Here is a 19,938-nt window from a genome sequence, read left to right as displayed (position 1 = left end):
ATATATATATATATATATATATATATATATTAATAATATTCTATTAATTTTTACTTTAAAACTGAATTTTATTTTCTAAAAATTGACATGGACTTAACAAATCAGTAGATCAAACGTCATACATGTTTGATTTCATGTTTGTAGTGCAACATTGCAAGCAATTTGGGAGAAATTAGGGAAAATTTTGAATTTTTCCCAAATCAGACCACCTACACTCAAATGTTGAAATTAGAGTGTATGTGCTGATCATTTCATGAAATACTTTGAAATTATTCTTATTTGATAAGTGGTTGAAGGAAATTTTTGAAAAAAACATGGAGAACATGAAGAACCAATGGATATTGAAATCAAAGCTCCAACTCCATGATTTTTCATGCAAAACATGAAGAACCAATGGATTTATAACCATTTGACACCAATTTAATATAATTAAAAAAAAAAAAAAGGGATCCGAAATTGAAAATGCTCATCGGATCGAACATGTAGGATATATCAACACTACTTATGTGTTTCGTATCACACACGTGGGATACAAGATATATCGTGGGATATATCGGCCAGTATTGATATTTAAAACAGTGGTAGCCACACAACCTCGCGAAAGAACAGGTTCGCAACATGTGCAGCATCAAGAGTCTTCTTACATGAAATAAAGCATCTTTGAAAATATGTCCACCACCACGAACACCGAATCCATGTTATGTTGGGTCCGCGGCAAACCAAGCACAAAATCCATGGATAAGTCCTCCCAAGGACCATCAGGGATAGGCAATGGAGTGTATAAGCTCATATTCTGAGACTGCCCCTTGGAAGACTCACAAATGTGGCATCTCTGTACTGCTTTTCCCACATGACACTTCAACTGAGGCTAGTAGTATTATTCCTCCACAAGAGCTATAGTCTTGTCTCTCCCTAGGTGACCGTCGAGACCACCTCTATGTAGCTCTTGGATGATACAGTCTTGCAACGAACTCCATGGAATGCACAACTGATTTCCTTTTAAGAGAAATCCTTCTTAGCATCTAGTCCACTCGTCCTTAAAATCCTCACCTTCTGAGTCAAGTTATTCCGTATCGGTATCGGTTGGCGTAACGATGCCCACCGATACCGATACGGATATAGGGGTGTAATGGCGATACGGGGGCATAACGGCCCGTAACGGTGCAATTTTTTTCCCAAAAAAATATGAAAAAATATGGATTAAATCCGGAATATTCTAAGCATTCCAAATATGTATTCATTTATAAATTGGAACATGTTTATGGTGGTGTAACGGTCCACTCTTTGGTGAGAAGTTGTATCGGACTGTCTGATGAATTTATAAACCAAACAACCTAGAATTAATTGGAAACCTTTCATATTTAGTTTTCTAACAATATAATATCTATATAAATTTATTATAATGAATGTAATACCATTTATATTTTCAAATTTTCCTTTTATTTATAGTACTAGTGCATTGCATACTTCGTGACTTACATGCATTTTATTTCAATATATAGTGTTTACGGACTTTTGTATCCTATTATGTAATTCATATACCTAACAATTTGATATCATTTTTCCCATAAATATTTAAAAAAATTAAAATTAAATTGAGGTAAATAGTGTTGTCGATTCGAGGCTGGTTCGGAGACCATTTGATGCCCCAAACTAACCTCAAATTAATGCAATCTATTGGCACTTATCCCACTAATGGATTGGTGGACATTTATTCGACAGTGAAAAATGAAAAATATCAAATGGTCTTATATCAAAAAACAATTGGAAAAAAAAAAAGAAGGTAAATCCAGATCTCAGGTGGACCACTAGTGGGCCAGGCTGGCCACCTCGATGTATTTGTATATCAATGCCATCAATTTGTTTTGCCAACTCATTTTAAGGCATGGTCCAAAAATTTAGGTAGATCTAAATCTTCGGTGGACCACTAGTGAGTATTCCTTTAAAAGTGGGGCCCACCTCAATACATTTGTTGTATATCCATGTAAAACAAAAAAAAAAAAAAAAAAAAACAAAGAAGGAAGAAGGGAAAAGCCACCACCTTTTTTTTGTACTTCAATTTCCTCTTGTTGTAAACCAATGTAATGGACCATAATCACTAAATCATGCTTGACTTGTGTTGAATTAGACCCTGTTTGGTTGACTTCCAACAGGTCAAGCCAACAAGCAACATTCTGATATTATATATATATATATATATATATATATATATATATATATATATATATATATAAAAAAATCCTGATAAACCATTAGATACGTGCCCAAAATACCAAAATACCCAAAAAAAAAAAAAAAAAGAAAAAAAGAAAAAAAGAAAGGTAGATTCTTGAATATCTCATGTATTCCTTTTTTTTGATAAAGGATAGATTCTTGAATATCTCATGTATTCCTTTTTTCTGATATCTCCCCTTATTTCTTTGGCTTAAATTAAAATTTTGATTGACGTGGGCCGATATAGTTCAATACAAGGAATACCAATACGTGACGGTGATGCCTATACCGTATCATTTTTCTGTTGGGCTGATACGCCCCCGATTCCAATATTCAGAACCATGGTGAAAGGGGTGGAAACTCTTTAAACCTTGTATATACCTCATTTAAAAAGGCAAGCAACTGATTCCACTTGGCAAGTTGAGTAACATTTTACCATGTAAACACTTTTATTTACCTCCAATAGATCTTTTTTTCTTTTTCTTTCTCTTATGAAAAAAGAATTACAAATAAACACTGTACCCCTTTTCTCTCTCCCTAAAAACTACCAATACCAAACACAAGAAACTAATTACCTGGTAAAGACTTCACCAGTACCTAAATTACCCCCAAGGGCACATTTGGAAATGTGGCAGCACACCAATCAGGAATGGAATCAACCACCCCAAATCACAAGCAGGTGAAACTTCAGGCCTAACCTGAGATTACACCAATCTCAGTGGTAACAGAAAAGCATGCTTTGAAAATAAATTGCAAATGCACCAGAAAAACAGAAAACTTTCGGAACCTTACCAGTAACCTGAAATAAGCAACTTCCCTCCAATAACTTTTGGAGGCTTGCCCCATATATGAGCTTTGGGGTTTTTCTTGAAAACACGCTTTTGCTTGTTGGCTCCTCTAAAAACTCGATACCTGCACAAGACAAGGACAGTTTGAGAACTACTAGAAATTTCTAGAAACTGCCTATTAACAAAGTTTGCTATTTAAGGTAGGTGTTCCCCAAATGAATGCATTATCCTGATTGTCAAATAATAAAAAAGAAAAATGCTCTAGCGCGACAAGTGCATGGGAACATTCCACACACCTAGTGGACACATGAGCAGTCCATATCATTGATCCAGTCCCCATTTGGTCCAAACCACTCCTCATAAGCCACCTCACTAAAAAATACACTAGTTGGAATTATCCTAACTATCCGATCAATAGCATACAGAAGTGGACGGTCAAGATCATTTACAGAAAAAGGAGGTCCAATCACCAATCTTTCATTCAGAGGACTCCACCTTGGATTTCTTATGGTTCTAAATAATCAATTTGGTTCAACCATGCCCACTCAGCATGATCTTTCCACAATAGCTCAAGAAGGTTGGTTAGACCTACTGGACAGTCCAGATCAATGCTACTGCCCACATGTCCAAATGCAGCTAGGGGCATGGGAATGCTCTCATGCACTGGAGTATTCTTTACCCAATTAAAAAACCTAAGCAGTTGGCAACAACAGCTGCTTTTGTTAGCTCCACTTTGTTTCCCAAAAGCCACCAACCCTGGACCAGTGATAGAACAGTCAAATCACTTGAAAGAATCATAGACAATACATGGAAGAAACTGAGAGGGATAACAATGGTATTAATGGTTCAATTCACAAGCACAAATAATAATAATTGCTGTTGTACTTAAGCTCAGTACAAGAGATACATGACCGGTTGCTATGAAACTTTAGATGTAATTTATGTTAAAGGAATGCATTTATGCATATACCTGCAGAATATGTTGCCTGTGTTGGGGACAAGGTACTGAAATCTTTTGTATACCAGCTAACTCGCCACAAGAATGTAATTATTCAATAAACTCTCTTTCCACCTGTTCCTCCCTCCCTTGGTTGCACAATCCCCCCCATGAGAATCTCACAACATGATCTCTCTCTTCTTTCTCTGCTTTTCTGGATTTTTGAGATTCAGATCTCAAAACATGGTATAAAAGCAGGCTTATCGAGGATATACCATTCGTCTTATTTGGTCACCTCTTCTAACTTTGTTTGTGGTTTCAAGGTCGGGCCCACTTCACTAGTCCAAGGGTACAGATGAGTGCAGAATCTGATGGGAGAATAAAGTATTCCAAGTATTGTCGAGGTTCTTTCACCATTAAAAGGTTAGTAAAATTTACTCAGATTTGATCTTGGCTGTTGATATTCATAATAGTGATCACAATCGGCATCTGATTTTTTGGACTTGACGATTTTTATTTTTATTTGTTCCATCTAAGAATGACCAATCATTGTTATTTTGTTTGGGTGATGTTTTGATGTGTTCACCCAATAGTTGCACAAAGCGTGATGCGAAGCGACAACAGATTCAGGAGTGGGAGCAGGGAAGCATCTCTTTCAAAATGTTAGCAAGTATAAACAGCTAGAAAATGTGATTCAAAGCGGGAGCAGCACCTGATCAGAAGGATCATGCAACTAATTTCGTTCTTTGATGCAGGACCAATGTATGAAGCCAAAGAATCAATTACATCAATCAGAAAAATTAAATTAATTAAAAAAATCACAAACCATTCTAACATGATTACAAATCTCAAGATTCTAAGAAGAATTCATACATAGTTCAGGGTTAAGTTGTCAAACATCACCCTACATGATCATTAAATACGGAAAATTGGGATCTAAAAGATGTAAGGATATACAAGGAGGAAAACCTAATACTATCTAGGGCTTGCTAAATCAAGATAAGGGTAAATCTAGGGTTAGGGAAATTTGGGGAAGAATGAAATTACAGCTTAATTGTTCCAATTGGATGAGAAAAATTTGGGGATTTCGGTTGTAATTAAAAGGAATTAGGGTTTGGATGATTGGGTGTTAGGAAATTGAAGTGAATTAAGGGAATTAGGGTTTGGGGACTTTGGGAACTTAGGGTTAGGGTTAGGGTTAGGGTTTAGGTATAGGATAAGAGCATTTGGAAGGGGAATCAAAAGGAAAACAAAAGGGAAAGAGGGTGGCTGTATAAACCATCCCGCAGGGTACACACGTGTGGCCGTACGGTCACACATGTGAGGATTGGGCAGCTAGGGTTTGATCTGTAGTGGAAGGGGTGATGGGGAAGGTCAAGGGAAAAGCAAAGAAGGGGTTTTGGAAGGCTATTGGAGGTCTAGAACAAGAAGAAGATGAAATCTCAACTCAATACCTCGAATGGAGAAGAAAAAATCAATGGCTGATAGTTGGAAGCCTCTCACTTCTGTGGTTAAAGAAGTGCATCGCACCGACTTTCGTTCCAAATCGTATGGAAGAAGTCTCCACATCACATGAAGAAGAAACAAAGAGCTTTTGTAGTTTTTTTAGAGAAATTCCACCATTAAAGGGAGGTCACCCCCTAGCCGCAGGCGTGCGTGATGTGATGTCCTCATCAACTCCCCTTGGCTAAGAAGAGTTCGCCTCTGGCGGACAAAAACTCCGGTAACGTTCAAGTATGTCTAGGTGTAAAGTCTGCAGCACTTCCTCTGTAATCCACGTGCTATTCGAAATCGGTCTGTTCTTCCAATTGACAAGGAATTTCTGAAATCCCCCATGGCAAGTGGAAATCTTTTATGCATATAGTATATCGTTAACTTGTTCGCTTTGAGCAGGCAAGGAGGGTAAGTGTACCAAAGGCTGGGATTATGGATCAGGTAGAGGCCATAGGTTAGGGACTGGGTCATTGTCTGTCACAGTCTGTGTGAGGGTTTGAAAATTGATCATGAGGCGAAGTAGCAGGACCCTTATATCGTACTAGATCTTCCACATTAAAAGTAAAGGTAATTCCCATGGTACGTGGAAGGTCTACTACATATGTATTAGGGCCCAATTTCCTTAGTATTTTGTATGGTCCTGCACTACACACTTGCAACTTCTTGACAGCTCCCTGTGGAAACCGTTCAGGCCTCATACGAACCATGACATAATCGCCTACTTGGAATTCCTGGAATTTGCGATGAGAATCAACAAGCGTTTTGTATTTTTCATTACTTAAATTAATCATCTTCCTGATCTCAGTATGCAACTCATGTATATGACGTGCAAACTCATGTGCTGACTTTGATGGCCTATGGGACACAAACATAGGTATGAGATCTATAGGTTTCCTAGGTTTGTACCCATGCACAACCTCAAATGGACTCATGCCTATGGACCTATTAATGGAACTATTATATGCTAATTCAGCTATAGGCAAAACGGTATCCCAAGTTCTGACGTGATCTATAGTAGTATATTGTGTATGTGGTTAGTGGCCCTTTTAGTCCCTCTTTAAAGCCACATGTCACAGGAAACCTAATCCATGACTGGTACTTCTGAGGAAGTTCCTCATCTATTTTAGTTATTCCATCATGATTGACTGTTTTTTTTTTCCTTTCTTTGGGTGAAATAGAAAAGTTGCGGTCTCCGATATTATCGTTATCTCCAGCTTGGCGATACTGATAACACTGGTAGCAATACCGATAACATTGGTAGTATTAGAAATTTCAAGCATCAACAATGTATTGCTAAGTACCGCCAACAAATCATAATCGCCAATATTTTCAATTGTGTAAATTTCAGGCATCGCTTGTATTACTAATGTATCAATATCACCAATATTTTCAATTGCATAAATTCTAGGTGACACGTGTATCACAAGTGCATCAGCGATATTTGCCAATATAGATATATCACAGAAAGTTTGTTTATTAAAAAAAATCTATTCCAAAAATTTTATGAGTGCATCGTTGTATGCATTTTTCAATTTGTCGTTGCTAATATTGATAGTATCTCAATATTATCATTATTGCAACATGTGCGATATCAAGACCACGATCTCATGTTTTCTTTCCTGTTGTTGATGATTTCTTTGCGAAATATCATGAGTTGTCGATATTCTGCAATATCGATGGATGTTTGGATGGAAGGTTGGATGGAATGGATGGTTAGCAAAGCCTGCAAATGGTTCTTACGATGACAAACATGCTTTTAAGCCCCTATTAAATGGAAACTTATTGTATATACATTCTTTTTGCAAATTTTTTATTCATAAATATGCAAATATGTGTATTTTAGCATCTCCTGAAGTTTCACTGAAAATTCTACCGTTTTTCCCATGTTTTCTTGCACTTCTGGTTATTAGTGATATTATCGGCGATATCGATTTGTCTCTGTATCCCTGACCAGCAAAACTTGTAGCAATACTGATACTTTGAACATTGTTCATACCTCATACCTAGTGTTATCCTTCCCATGTACATCAACTTGTAGCCATTGCTAATCATTTTAGCTTTTGCTCATTTCCACTTGGCTCTTTCAAGCACTACATTAACCCTCCTTTTCAATGCATTTATTAATTCAATACCGGTACCTAAAAAAGTTCTTTCATTCTAAGGGGCAAAACTAAATTTTCTCTTCTTGACTTAAGTCTTTACATGCACTAGTCCAGTTTGGTGTGGAATCCTTCCCACTTTCCACTACATCCTGCAAAGCATGAAGGGAAATGGGAATATAATTGGGTGTCGGATCATAGAAGCCTTGTTGTGAAAGTGTTGGTAAGTATTGCCACATGGAAGCAGGAGTCAGAGAATGAGCCCAAAGCATGACTCAAAGTCGGAGTGGCATGTAGATGGAAGTATCATGTGACTAAGCTACAATCAGAAGCCATTGTAGTTCATTGCTTTTCGTAATGTCCTATCCTACCCATGCGCCCTTGGTGTGTTAGCATCCAGGAATGCTGTATCCCACCCTTGTACACTGTCCACCACAAGAGGAATTACAAGTTGTAGAATGTTGCTTCTTAAAATAGCTCCATTCTTAATCAGAACAATAAAAAAAAATAATCTCAGAATTGGTTGGGAAAAGTTACACGGTCAACTGTGCCTGACATCAAACATCCTCCTTTATCTAAGCTGTGTATGAGTTGGCAAACCACTACCATGTGGAGTTAGAAATCCAGATATGTTCCCATGGAGAGAACAACTTGGTTTTGCTAGCAGTAGTGGGTGTTGCTAATTCTCCATGGGCCATGTGTGATACGTCTCTCATGCTAGTTGTATGGTTTCATCAATTAGAGGCTACTTCAGTTGTTAGCCATAGCATTGGTAATTTTTTTTTCTTTTTTTATTTTTATTTTTGGTAATTGTAGCTGGACACAGCATTTGAACTTTATCGAGTGTTGGAATTGTTTATTGTGTGTCAAAATTGTACATTATTTCAATTGCATAGCTATCTTCTTAATTTCTGTACTTCTAAATTTACAGAAGAATTCAGTAGTTAGATGTTATGGTACCCAAAGTAATCCATTGATTTATGTGGGAAGTTGAAAGGATGTTAAAACAAAACTGACTGCAGGTAGTTGTAGATAAAGGACTTGAGCTGCTCTCTGCCACCTTTGTATTCAGCTTTCTCGTAAGTTTAATTGTAAGTTTCAGCTGTTTTGAAGCATATCCAAGAGCCTGTTATAACAAAAGCCAGCTTTTATTATCCAGTGTTCTAGATGCACCGGTTATTCAAAATACTAGATGCTTTTATTCTTCCATTAAGATGAGAACAGTGTAATCTTTTTTTTTTTTTTTTTGTTGATATCATAGAACCTGTATTAGATTTTTAGTGTTTTTGAAGATTGTAGAACCATATCTATGCTTACAATAAATTTTAGCTAACACTTACATAAAATGAAAATCATTTAAATTTATTTTGCTTAGAATTAAGATTCAATTTCAAGGAACCTTTATCACTTTGAAAAGTTCAAATCTGTGTTTGTCATAATCCCACAATAAATAGAGAGCATACTGAAAAAAGGAGAAAAACCACAAGATCTACTTTTGGCATGAAACATTATGTAACAAAATAAGGAGAAAGACATGAATGCCGTTAATATGGTGTACTGATGACAAATTCCCTGAGATGGACTGCATTAGAAATAAGTTAATGAAGTTGGCTTGTTTTGTTTTACTCTTTTTTTTTAGTGAAGTGGGTGCAGATATTGATGAGGATGTTTCTAATGGAATTAGAGCTGGTGGGTGAAGTATGCATCTAGAGTGCTTTTGATTGCCAGATGCTAACGTAATTGAAAGACTGTTTTGATTCGCAGAAAAAAGAGAGGATAATGATGATTTTTTTTTTTAAATGACAATTTTTGGAAATGGATTAGAAATTAATATTTTCGTAGAACCAAATTCACGAAAATGGCCTTAATTTTCATTTTTCTTGATTGGTTAACAAATTTTATAAAAAAATAAAATTACATGGTAGATTTTTTCTTAAATAGCATTGGTGATTTGTGGCTTATGTTGATCATTTTACATGTTCTTATTAGCCCATCTCAGGGAATTTAAGGATCAACATAAGCTACGAATCACCAATGCTATTTAAGGAAAAATCTACCAAGTAATTTTATTTTTTATGAAATTTGTTAACCAATCAAGAAAATGCAAATTAAGGACATTTTCGTGAATTTGGTTCTACGAAAACATTCATTTCCAATCCATTTACAAAAATTGTCATTTAAAAAAAAAACATCATCATCCTCTCTTTTTTCTGCGAATCAAAACAATCATTCAGTTACGTTAGCATCTGGCAATCAAAAGCACTCTAGATGCATACTTCACCCACCGGCTCTAATTCCATTAGAAACATCCTCACCAATATCTGCACCCACTTCACTAACAAAAAAGAGTAAAACAAAACAAGCCAACTTCATTAACTTATTTCTAATGCATAATGTTTCATGCCAAAAGTGGATCTCGTGGTTTTTCTCATTTTTTCGGTATGCTCTCTAGTTATTGTGGGATTACGACAAACACAGATCTGAACTTTTCACAATGATAAAGGCTCTTGGAAATTGAATCTTAATTCTAAGCAAAACAAATTTAAATGATTTTCATTTTATGTAAGTGTTAGCCAAAATCTATTGTAAGCATAAATATGTTTTTACAATCTTCAAAAATACTAAAAATCTAATACAAGTTCTATGATATAAAAAAAAAAAGGAAAAAGATAAGACTGTTCTCATCTTCATGGAAGAATAAAAGCATCTAGCATTTTGAATAGCTGGTGCATCTAGAACACTGGATAATAAAAGCTGGCTTTTGTTATAACATGCTCTTGGATATGCTTCAAAACAACTGAAATTTACAATTGAACTTACGAGAAAGCTGAATACAAAGGTGGCAGAGAGCAGCTCAAGTCCTTTATCTGCAACTAACTGCAATCAATTTTGTTTTAACATCCTTTCAACTTCCCACATGAATCAATGGATTACTTTGAGTACCATAACATCTAACTATTGGATTCTTCTGTAAATATAGAATTACAGAAATTTAGAAGACAGCTATGCGATTGAAATAATGTACAATTTTGACACACAATAAACAATTCCAACACTCGATAAAGTTCAAATGCTGTGTCCAGCTCCAATTACCAAAAATTTTTTTAAAAAAAAGAAAAAAAATTTACCAATGCTATGGCTAACAACTGAAGTAGCCTGTAACTGATGAAACCATACAACTAGCATGAGAGACGTATTACACATGGCCCATGGAGAATCAGCAACACCCACTACTGCTAGCAAAACCAGGTTGTTCTCTCCATGGGAACGCATTCTAGATTTCTAACTCCACATGGTAGTGGTTTGCCAACTCATACACTGCTTATATAAAGGAGGATGTTTGATGTCAGGCACAGTTGACCGTATAGCTTTTCCCAACCAATTCTGAGATTATTATTTTTTATTGTTCTGATTAAGAACAGAGCTATTTTAAGAAGCAACATTCTACAACTTGTAATTCCTCTTTTGGTGGACAGTGTACAAGGGTGGGATACAGAATTCCTGGATGCTAACACACTAATGGCGGAAGGGTGGGCTAGGGCATTACAAAAAGCAATGAACTACAATGGCTCCTGATTGTAGCTTAGTCACATGATACTTCCATCTACATGCCACTCCGACTTTGAGTTATGCTTTGGGCTCATTCTCTGACTCCTGCTTCCATGTGGCAATACTTACCAACACTTTCGCAACAAGGCTTCTATGATCCGACACCCAATTATATTCCCATTTCCCTTCATGCTTTGCAGGATGTAGTGGAAAGTGGGAAGGATTCCACACCAAACTGGACTAGTGCATGTAAAGACTTAAGTCAAGAAGAGAAAATTTAGTTTTGCCCCTTAGAATGAAAGAACTTTTTTAGGTACCGGTATTCAATTAATAAATGCATTGAAAAGGAGGGTTAATGTAGTGCTTGAAAGAGCCAAGTGGAAATGAGCAAAAGCTAAAATGATTAGCAATGGCTACAAGTTGATGTACATGGGAAGGATAATACTAGGTATGAGGTATGAACAGTGTTCAAAGTATCAGTATTGCTACAAGTTTTGCTGGTCAGGGATACAGAGACAAATCGATATCGCCGATAATATCACTAATAACCAGAAGTGCAAGAAAACATGGGAAAAACGGTAGAATTTTCAGTGAAACTTCAGGAGATGCTAAAATACACATATTTGCATATTTATGAATAAAAAATTTGCAAAAAGAATGTATATACAATAAGTTTCCATTTAATAGGGGCTTAAAAGCATGTTTGTCATCGTAAGAACCATTTGCAGGCTTTGCTAACCATCCATTCCATCCAACCTTCCATCCAAACATCCATCGATATTGCAGAATATCGACAACTCATGATATTTCGCAAAGAAATCATCAACAACAGGAAAGAAAACATGAGATCGTGGTCTTGATATCGCACATGTTGCAATAATGATAATATTGAGATACTATCAATATTAGCAACGACAAATTGAAAAATGCATACAACGATGCACTCATAAAAGTTTTGGAATAGATTTTTTTTAATAAACAAACTTTCTGTGATATATCTATATTGGCAAATATCGCTGATGCACTTGTGATACACGTGTCACCTAGAATTTATGCAATTGAAAATATTGGTGATATTGATACATTAGTAATACAAGCGATGCCTGAAATTTACACAATTGAAAATATTGGCGATTATGATTTGTTGGCGGTACTTAGCAATACATTGTTGATGCTTGAAATTTCTAATACTACCAATGTTATCGGTATTGCTACCAGTGTTATCAGTATCGCCAAGCTGGAGATAACGATAATATCGGAGACCGCAACTTTTCTATTTCACCCAAAGAAAGGAAAAAACAGTCAATCATGATGGAATAACTAAAATAGATGAGGAACTTCCTCAGAAGTACCAGTCATGGATTAGGTTTCCTGTGACATGTGGCTTTAAAGAGGGACTAAAAGGGCCACTAACCACATACACAATATACTACTATAGATCACGTCAGAACTTGGGATACCGTTTTGCCTATAGCTGAATTAGCATATAATAGTTCCATTAATAGGTCCATAGGCATGAGTCCATTTGAGGTTGTGCATGGGTACAAACCTAGGAAACCTATAGATCTCATACCTATGTTTGTGTCCCATAGGCCATCAAAGTCAGCACATGAGTTTGCACGTCATATACATGAGTTGCATACTGAGATCAGGAAGATGATTAATTTAAGTAATGAAAAATACAAAACGCTTGTTGATTCTCATCGCAAATTCCAGGAATTCCAAGTAGGCGATTATGTCATGGTTCGTATGAGGCCTGAACGGTTTCCACAGGGAGCTGTCAAGAAGTTGCAAGTGTGTAGTGCAGGACCATACAAAATACTAAGGAAATTGGGCCCTAATACATATGTAGTAGACCTTCCATGTACCATGGGAATTACCTTTACTTTTAATGTGGAAGATCTAGTACGATATAAGGGTCCTGCTACTTCGCCTCATGATCAATTTTCAAACCCTCACACAGACTGTGACAGACAATGACCCAGTCCCTAACCTATGGCCTCTACCTGATCCATAATCCCAGCCTTTGGTACACTTACCCTCCTTGCCTGCTCAAAGCGAACAAGTTAACGATATACTATATGCATAAAAGATTTCCACTTGCCATGGGGGATTTCAGAAATTCCTTGTCAATTGGAAGAACAGACCGATTTCGAATAGCACGTGGATTACAGAGGAAGTGCTGCAGACTTTACACCTAGACATACTTGAACGTTACCGGAGTTTTTGTCCGCCACAGGCCAACTCTTCTTAGCCAAGGGGAGTTGATGAGGACATCACATCACGCACGCCTGCGGCTAGGGGGTGACCTCCCTTTAATGGTGGAATTTCTCTTAAAAAACTACAAAAGCTCTTTGTTTCTTCTTCATGTGATGTGGAGACTTCTTCCATACGATTTGGAACGAAAGTCGGTGCGATGCACTTCTTTAACCACAGAAGTGAGAGGCTTCCAACTATCAACCATTGATTTTTTCTTCTCCATTCGAGGTATTGAGTTGAGATTTCATCTTCTTCTTGTTCTAGACCTCCAATAACCTTCCAAAACCCCTTCTTTGCTTTTCCCTTGACCTTCCCCATCACCCCTTCCACTACGGATCAAACCCTAGCTGCCCAATCCTCACATGTGTGACCGTACGGCCACACGTGTGTACCCTGCGGGCTGGTTTATACAGCCACCCTCTTTCCCTTTTGTTTTCCTTTTGATTCCCCTTCCAAATGCTCTTATCCTATACCTAAACCCTAACCCTAACCCTAACCCTAAGTTCCCAAATTCCTCAAACCCTAATTCCCTTAATTCACTTCAATTTCCTAACACCCAATCATCCAAACCCTAATTCCTTTTAATTACAACCGAAATCCCCAAAATTTTCTCATCCAATTGGAACAATTAAGCTGTAATTTCATTCTTCCCCAAATTTCCCTAACCCTAGATTTACCCTTATCTTGATTTAGCAAGCCCTAGATAGTATTAGGTTTTCCTCCTTGTATATCCTTACATCTTTTAGATCCCAATTTTTCGTATTTAATGATCATGTAGGGTGATGTTTGACAACTTAACCCTGAACTATGTATGAATTCTTCTTAGAATCTTGAGATTTGTAATCATGTTAGAATGGTTTGTGATTTTTTTAATTAATTTAATTTTTCTGATTGATGTAATTGATTCTTTAGCTTCATACATTGGTCCTGCATCAAAGAACGAAATTAGTTGCATGATCCTTCTGATCAGGTGCTGCTCCCGCTTTGAATCACATTTTCTAGCTGTTTATACTTGCTAACATTTTGAAAGAGATGCTTCCCTGCTCCCACTCCTGAATCTGTTGCCGCTTCGCATCACGTTTTGTGCAACTATTGGGTGAACACATCAAAACATCACCCAAACAAAATAACAATGATTGTTCATTCTTAGATGGAACAAATAAAAATAAAAATCGTCAAGTCCAAAAAATCAGATGCCGATTGTGATCACTATTATGAATATCAACAGCCAAGATCAAATCTGAGTAAATTTTACTAACCTTTTAATGGTGAAAGAACCTCAACAATACTTGGAATACTTTATTCTCCCGTCAGATTCTGCACTCATCTGTACCCTTGGACTAGTGAAGTGGGCCCGACCTTGAAACCACAAACAAAGTTAGAAGAGGTGACCAAAGAAGATGAATGGTATATCCTCGATAAGCCTGCTTTTCTACCATGTTTTGAGATCTGAATCTCAAAAATCCAGAAAAGCAGAGAAAGAAGAGAGAGATCATGTTGTGAGATTCTCATAGGGGGGATTGTGCAACCAAGGGAGGGAGGAACAGGTGGAAAGAGAGTTTATTAAATAATTACATTCTTGTGGCGAGTTAGCTGGTATACAAAAGATTTCAGTACCTTGTCCCCAACACAGGCAACATATTCTGCAGGTATATGCATAAATGCATTCCTTTAACATAAATTACATCTAAAGTTTCATAGCAACCGGTCATGTATCTCTTGTACTGAGCTTAAGTACAACAGCAATTATTATTATTTGTGCTTGTGAATTGAACCATTAATACCATTGTTATCCCTCTCAGTTTCTTCCATGTATTGTCTATGATTCTTTCAAGTGATTTGACTGTTCTATCACTGGTCCAGGGTTGGTGGCTTTTGGGAAACAAAGTGGAGCTAACAAAAGCAGCTGTTGTTGCCAACTGCTTAGGTTTTTTAATTGGGTAAACAAATTTCAATATTTATTGGAGAATACTCCAGTGCATGAGAGCATTCCCATGCCCCTAGCTGCATTTGGACATGTGGGCAGTAGCATTGATCTGGACTGTCCAGTAGGTCTAACCAACCTTCTTGAGCTATTGTGGAAAGATCATGCTGAGTGGGCATGGTTGAACCAAATTGATTATTTAGAACCATAAGAAATCCAAGGTGGAGTCCTCTGAATGAAAGATTGGTGATTGGACCTCCTTTTTCTGTAAATGATCTTGACCGTCCACTTCTGTATTCTATTGATCGGATAGTTAGGATAATTCCAACTAGTGTATTTTTTAGTGAGGTGGCTTATGAGGAGTGGTTTGGACCAAATGGGGACTGGATCAATGATATGGACTGCTCATGTGTCCACTAGGTGTGTGGAATGTTCCCATGCACTTGTCGCGCTAGAGCATTTTTCTTTTTTATTATTTGACAATCAGGATATTGCATTCATTTGGGGAACACCTACCTTAAATAGCAAACTTTGTTAGTAGGCAGTTTCTAGAAATTTCTAGTAGTTCTCAAACTGTCCTTGTCTTGTGCAGGTATCGAGTTTTTGGAGGAGCCAACAAGCAAAAGCGTGTTTTCAAGAAAAACCCCAAAGCTCATATGGGGCAAGCCTCCAAAAGTTATTGGAGGGAAGTTGCTTGTTTCAGGTTACTGGTAAGGTTCCGAAAGTTTTCTGTTTTTCTGGTGCATTTGCAATTTATTTTCAAAGCATGCTTTTCTGTTACCACTGAGATTGGTGTAATCTCAGGTTAGGCCTGAAGTTTCACCTGCTTGTGATTTGGGGTGGTTGATTCCATTCCTGATTGGTGTGCTGCCACATTTCCAAATGTGCCCTTGGGGGTAATTTAGGTACTGGTGAAGTCTTTACCAGGTAATTAGTTTCTTGTGTTTGGTATTGGTAGTTTTTAGGGAGAGAGAAAAGGGGTACAGTGTTTATTTGTAATTCTTTTTTCATAAGAGAAAGAAAAAGAAAAAAAGATCTATTGGAGGTAAATAAAAGTGTTTACATGGTAAAATGTTACTCAACTTGCCAAGTGGAATCAGTTGCTTGCCTTTTTAAATGAGGTATATACAAGGTTTAAAGAGTTTCCACCCCTTTCACCATGGTTCTGAATATTGGAATCGGGGGCGTATCAGCCCAACAGAAAAATGATACGGTATAGGCATCACCGTCACGTATTGGTATTCCTTGTATTGAACTATATCGGCCCACGTCAATCAAAATTTTATTTTAAGCCAAAGAAATAAGGGGAGATATCAGAAAAAAGGAATACATGAGATATTCAAGAATCTATCCTTTATCAGAAAAAAGGAATAAAGGCACCGCCCAATCTCCACTCTTATTCTCCCTCCCTCCAACTATCAGCATCTCTTTCTTTCTTACACAATGAAGAATAAAGGCGAACGAAAAACAAGAAGAAGATAAAGGACGACTAGATATAAAGGGAAAAGGTTTGAGAGAGTTATTTGTGAGGCACATCCACACGATCCATACCATCCATCTATAAGGACCCACAATCACTGATGGATGTTTAAAAAGAAAAAAGAAAAAAAATCTTTATTTAGTAGTGACGTTTGTTATTGTTTATACTAACACGGCATTTTCATCATTTTATAAATATGGGCATTTTCGCCATTATTTACCTGTTGTGAATGGAAGGTGTGAAAAATTGGGCATTTTCAATAATGGGGAATTGATTATATGGTTATTTGCAAAGTCAATTTTTATGTGAGTCTTTGCAAGTATCCTTTTGTTAATGTAGAAAAATACAAAAATGCATTTATACATGAACTTGCTATTCTCTTAATCTCATATTTAAAATCGAAAGTTGGACTTGAGAGCTTTTAATCATTTACAGCTACCTAGGGATTTCACTGAATGTCATTCCACCTGCCATGGTTTATAAGTTTCCCAACCATTTGGTGCATTTCCACTAAGAACTTTTTTTCTCTATTAAAAGCTTTTTCTAACCATCTGGTACCTGTTATCAAACGGCATTACTTGAGATGTTTTTCAAAATCTCTTGTATTATACAAAGATTATTGTGTTTCATATAGAGCATCACTTAATCAGTTAGGCTTTCATTATGTTTAGTGTACATATACGCCATTCCAATTTGTGTTTGTTTTACCAAAGTAAATAGTTCCTCTATTTCAGCATCAACATCAGCATACCACCATCAAGTTACCTTAATCTCTACTATATATAACAAGAGTAGGCCTTTGATGACATTTTTGCCCTTGCAATTAGTTTTCCTGGATGTGGAACCTTGAATATTTTAAGGACATGGTAAGACATTTTTAATTAAATTCAAGAGTTTCATATTACAGCTGGTGTCCATCGGGCGGCTCAAATTTCACCCACAAAAGCCAATGAACAGCTTATACGTTAACTCAAGCCTCCGACTTTCAGTCCACGAAACTAGCACCAATTTTTCTCCTCATTTCTCTTATTTCCTCTCGTCACATGCATCCTTGTGCAAGAAACAAGAACAAAGTCTATTCTACCAAGAGAGATGAGAGAAAGGGAGAGAGCAAGTCCTCCTCCAGCTTTTCATTTCTCAAAAAAAAAAAAAAAAACACACCACCACCACCACCAACAACAACGAATCATTACCAAAAGGTAAACCATTGACATTTCTCATTTCCTATTGTTCCTAAAATAAGGACTACAACAAACCTTCCAAATCCAACTAAACATACCTTCCTTTTATCCTTTTTCTTTTCCAAATGATCCCAGCTTATATTCTTACTACCTAACTTTATTTCAAGCAAACAAAGACCTACATAAAAGCAACCCTTCCAAAGTTAAATTTACACTACCTCAAAATCAAGCACTAAGCTGTAGAAGGAAAATAAATACAATTCCAGTTTGTCATCATCATCTATGCTTTGACTGTGTCACTTCTTCATCCTTTACATGAATAGAAATCTATGGAAGAACTCTCTCAAAAAGAAGAAAGAAGCACGGTTGTTCAATATTTAAATATTTTCCAGTCAAGGACAGAGATAACAAAAGCGACGTACCGTGGGTGATATCAGCTTTGTGCTAACACCAATTCCTAAAACAGTAACCAACAGAAGAAGTGACAACAGACCTGCCAGGAATAATAGTTAAGTTCCAAAACTAGTAATTCATCGACTTAAAAATGCAAACACAGACATATACCAAGGTTCCACTTCCGGCCAATATCTTAATAAGTTTCTCAATAAGTTCCTCAACAGGATCGTCCAAAAGCCCTTTTTGCAATAGGCTTGTACGCCCTGAAACATGACTTTCCAGAGAAACTTATGTACCTCATAAGAAAATTTTCGTTGAATTGCTTGAGGTATCCAAAGTATATCCCATTCACCTGTGACAGAAGAAGTTTCAACGTTAGTATCCCATGGTGAATCAGAGGCTACAAGTAAATAAAGTTCAGAAAACTTCGCAAGAAGTGATGTAGTCTCAATACATTCCGAAGTATCAGACTTCGGTTCCATTGTCAGCTCATCCTCCTTTAATGGTATACATTTAGAATCAGGGGAAGAAGGGGCTTTAGAATAAGGGTTCTCTCGGTCAGTGATGACTACCGAGATGTTGTCTTGCAAGGCATCCACTTTGTCTTTTGACATGGAATCGTTTAAATCTACAAAGTGTGTCAAGTAATCATCCAAAGAGTTAGGAAGTTCAGCTGAGCGTGACTTATTTTCCATATTGGAGCTCAAGATGATCTGCCCAAGGAATCCATCATCCTTGAAAGTGGATGGACGCATGCTCGCTTGCTCTTGCCCTTCACAGACAGATGGACAAACAATAGGCGAAGAATTGATGTGAAGACTCTGGCCATTGAAGCTTCTCAGTAGAGGCATTGAATCGTCTAACGTGTGTAGCTCAGATTATGGCCTCAACTGGGTAGTTTCAAATTCCAGAGTCATATCAAGCAAATTGTCCATCAACCGAATCATATCATCATTCAATTCATCATTCAATTCAGGGCAGTGGTCCAAACATGCATCACAAGGGTTGGAAGGGTTAGTTGAAATTGGTTCATTCTCCACAATCAAATCAGTCATGTCAGACAGGTGGAGGAGATCATTATGGTTGACAACTTCCTGAACCTCTTGATCATTGGCAGGGGCCACACTTGAGATTGAATCCCAATACTCATCATCGTCAAGTTCCGTGCAGTGTGCACTTGGGATGGGATCGTCAAGTTCCGTGCAGTGTGCACTCGGGAAATTGAACCATATGATCATTAATGAACTCCAACTCTTCATTCGTAATTTTAGCTTCTTCCACAAGCGAGTTAGGATCACTTTCCTCGCATTGTGTTTCTAGATTGAGTTGTAACTGGGACGAACGAGCCTCCAATGCTTGATCAATATGCAATGCGAGTGCTTCTATTGTTTTTCTAAGGCCCGAAAAATCATATATGTCGCCCTGAAGTGTCTCCTCTTGGGTCGTTTCTGATTGAGTTTCATAGGTAGAAGATCCAAGAAAATGTTCACTAGGGTGTATTGCTGGTTCATCTTTCCAATTTTGATGTTTCCACTGATCATAGTCGTACGGATCATATGTGGGAGAATCTGGTGGTTGGTAATACATATTATCACTCATAATATAATCACGCATTGT

The 19,938-nt window shown here is 37.1% G+C and overlaps 1 pseudogene; it reads right to left on the bottom strand.

Annotated features, from left to right (window-relative positions):
- The window catches only part of LOC131225066 (delta(14)-sterol reductase-like), a 53,028-nt pseudogene that overhangs the window by 11,904 nt on the left and 21,186 nt on the right, over positions 1–19,938 (bottom strand).

Source organism: Magnolia sinica, chromosome 14, assembly GCF_029962835.1.
Source record: "Magnolia sinica isolate HGM2019 chromosome 14, MsV1, whole genome shotgun sequence".
NCBI lineage: Eukaryota > Viridiplantae > Streptophyta > Magnoliopsida > Magnoliales > Magnoliaceae > Magnolia > Magnolia sinica.
Note: the sequence above shows the minus strand (reverse complement) of the source record. Positions and strands in the feature narration are given on the sequence as shown.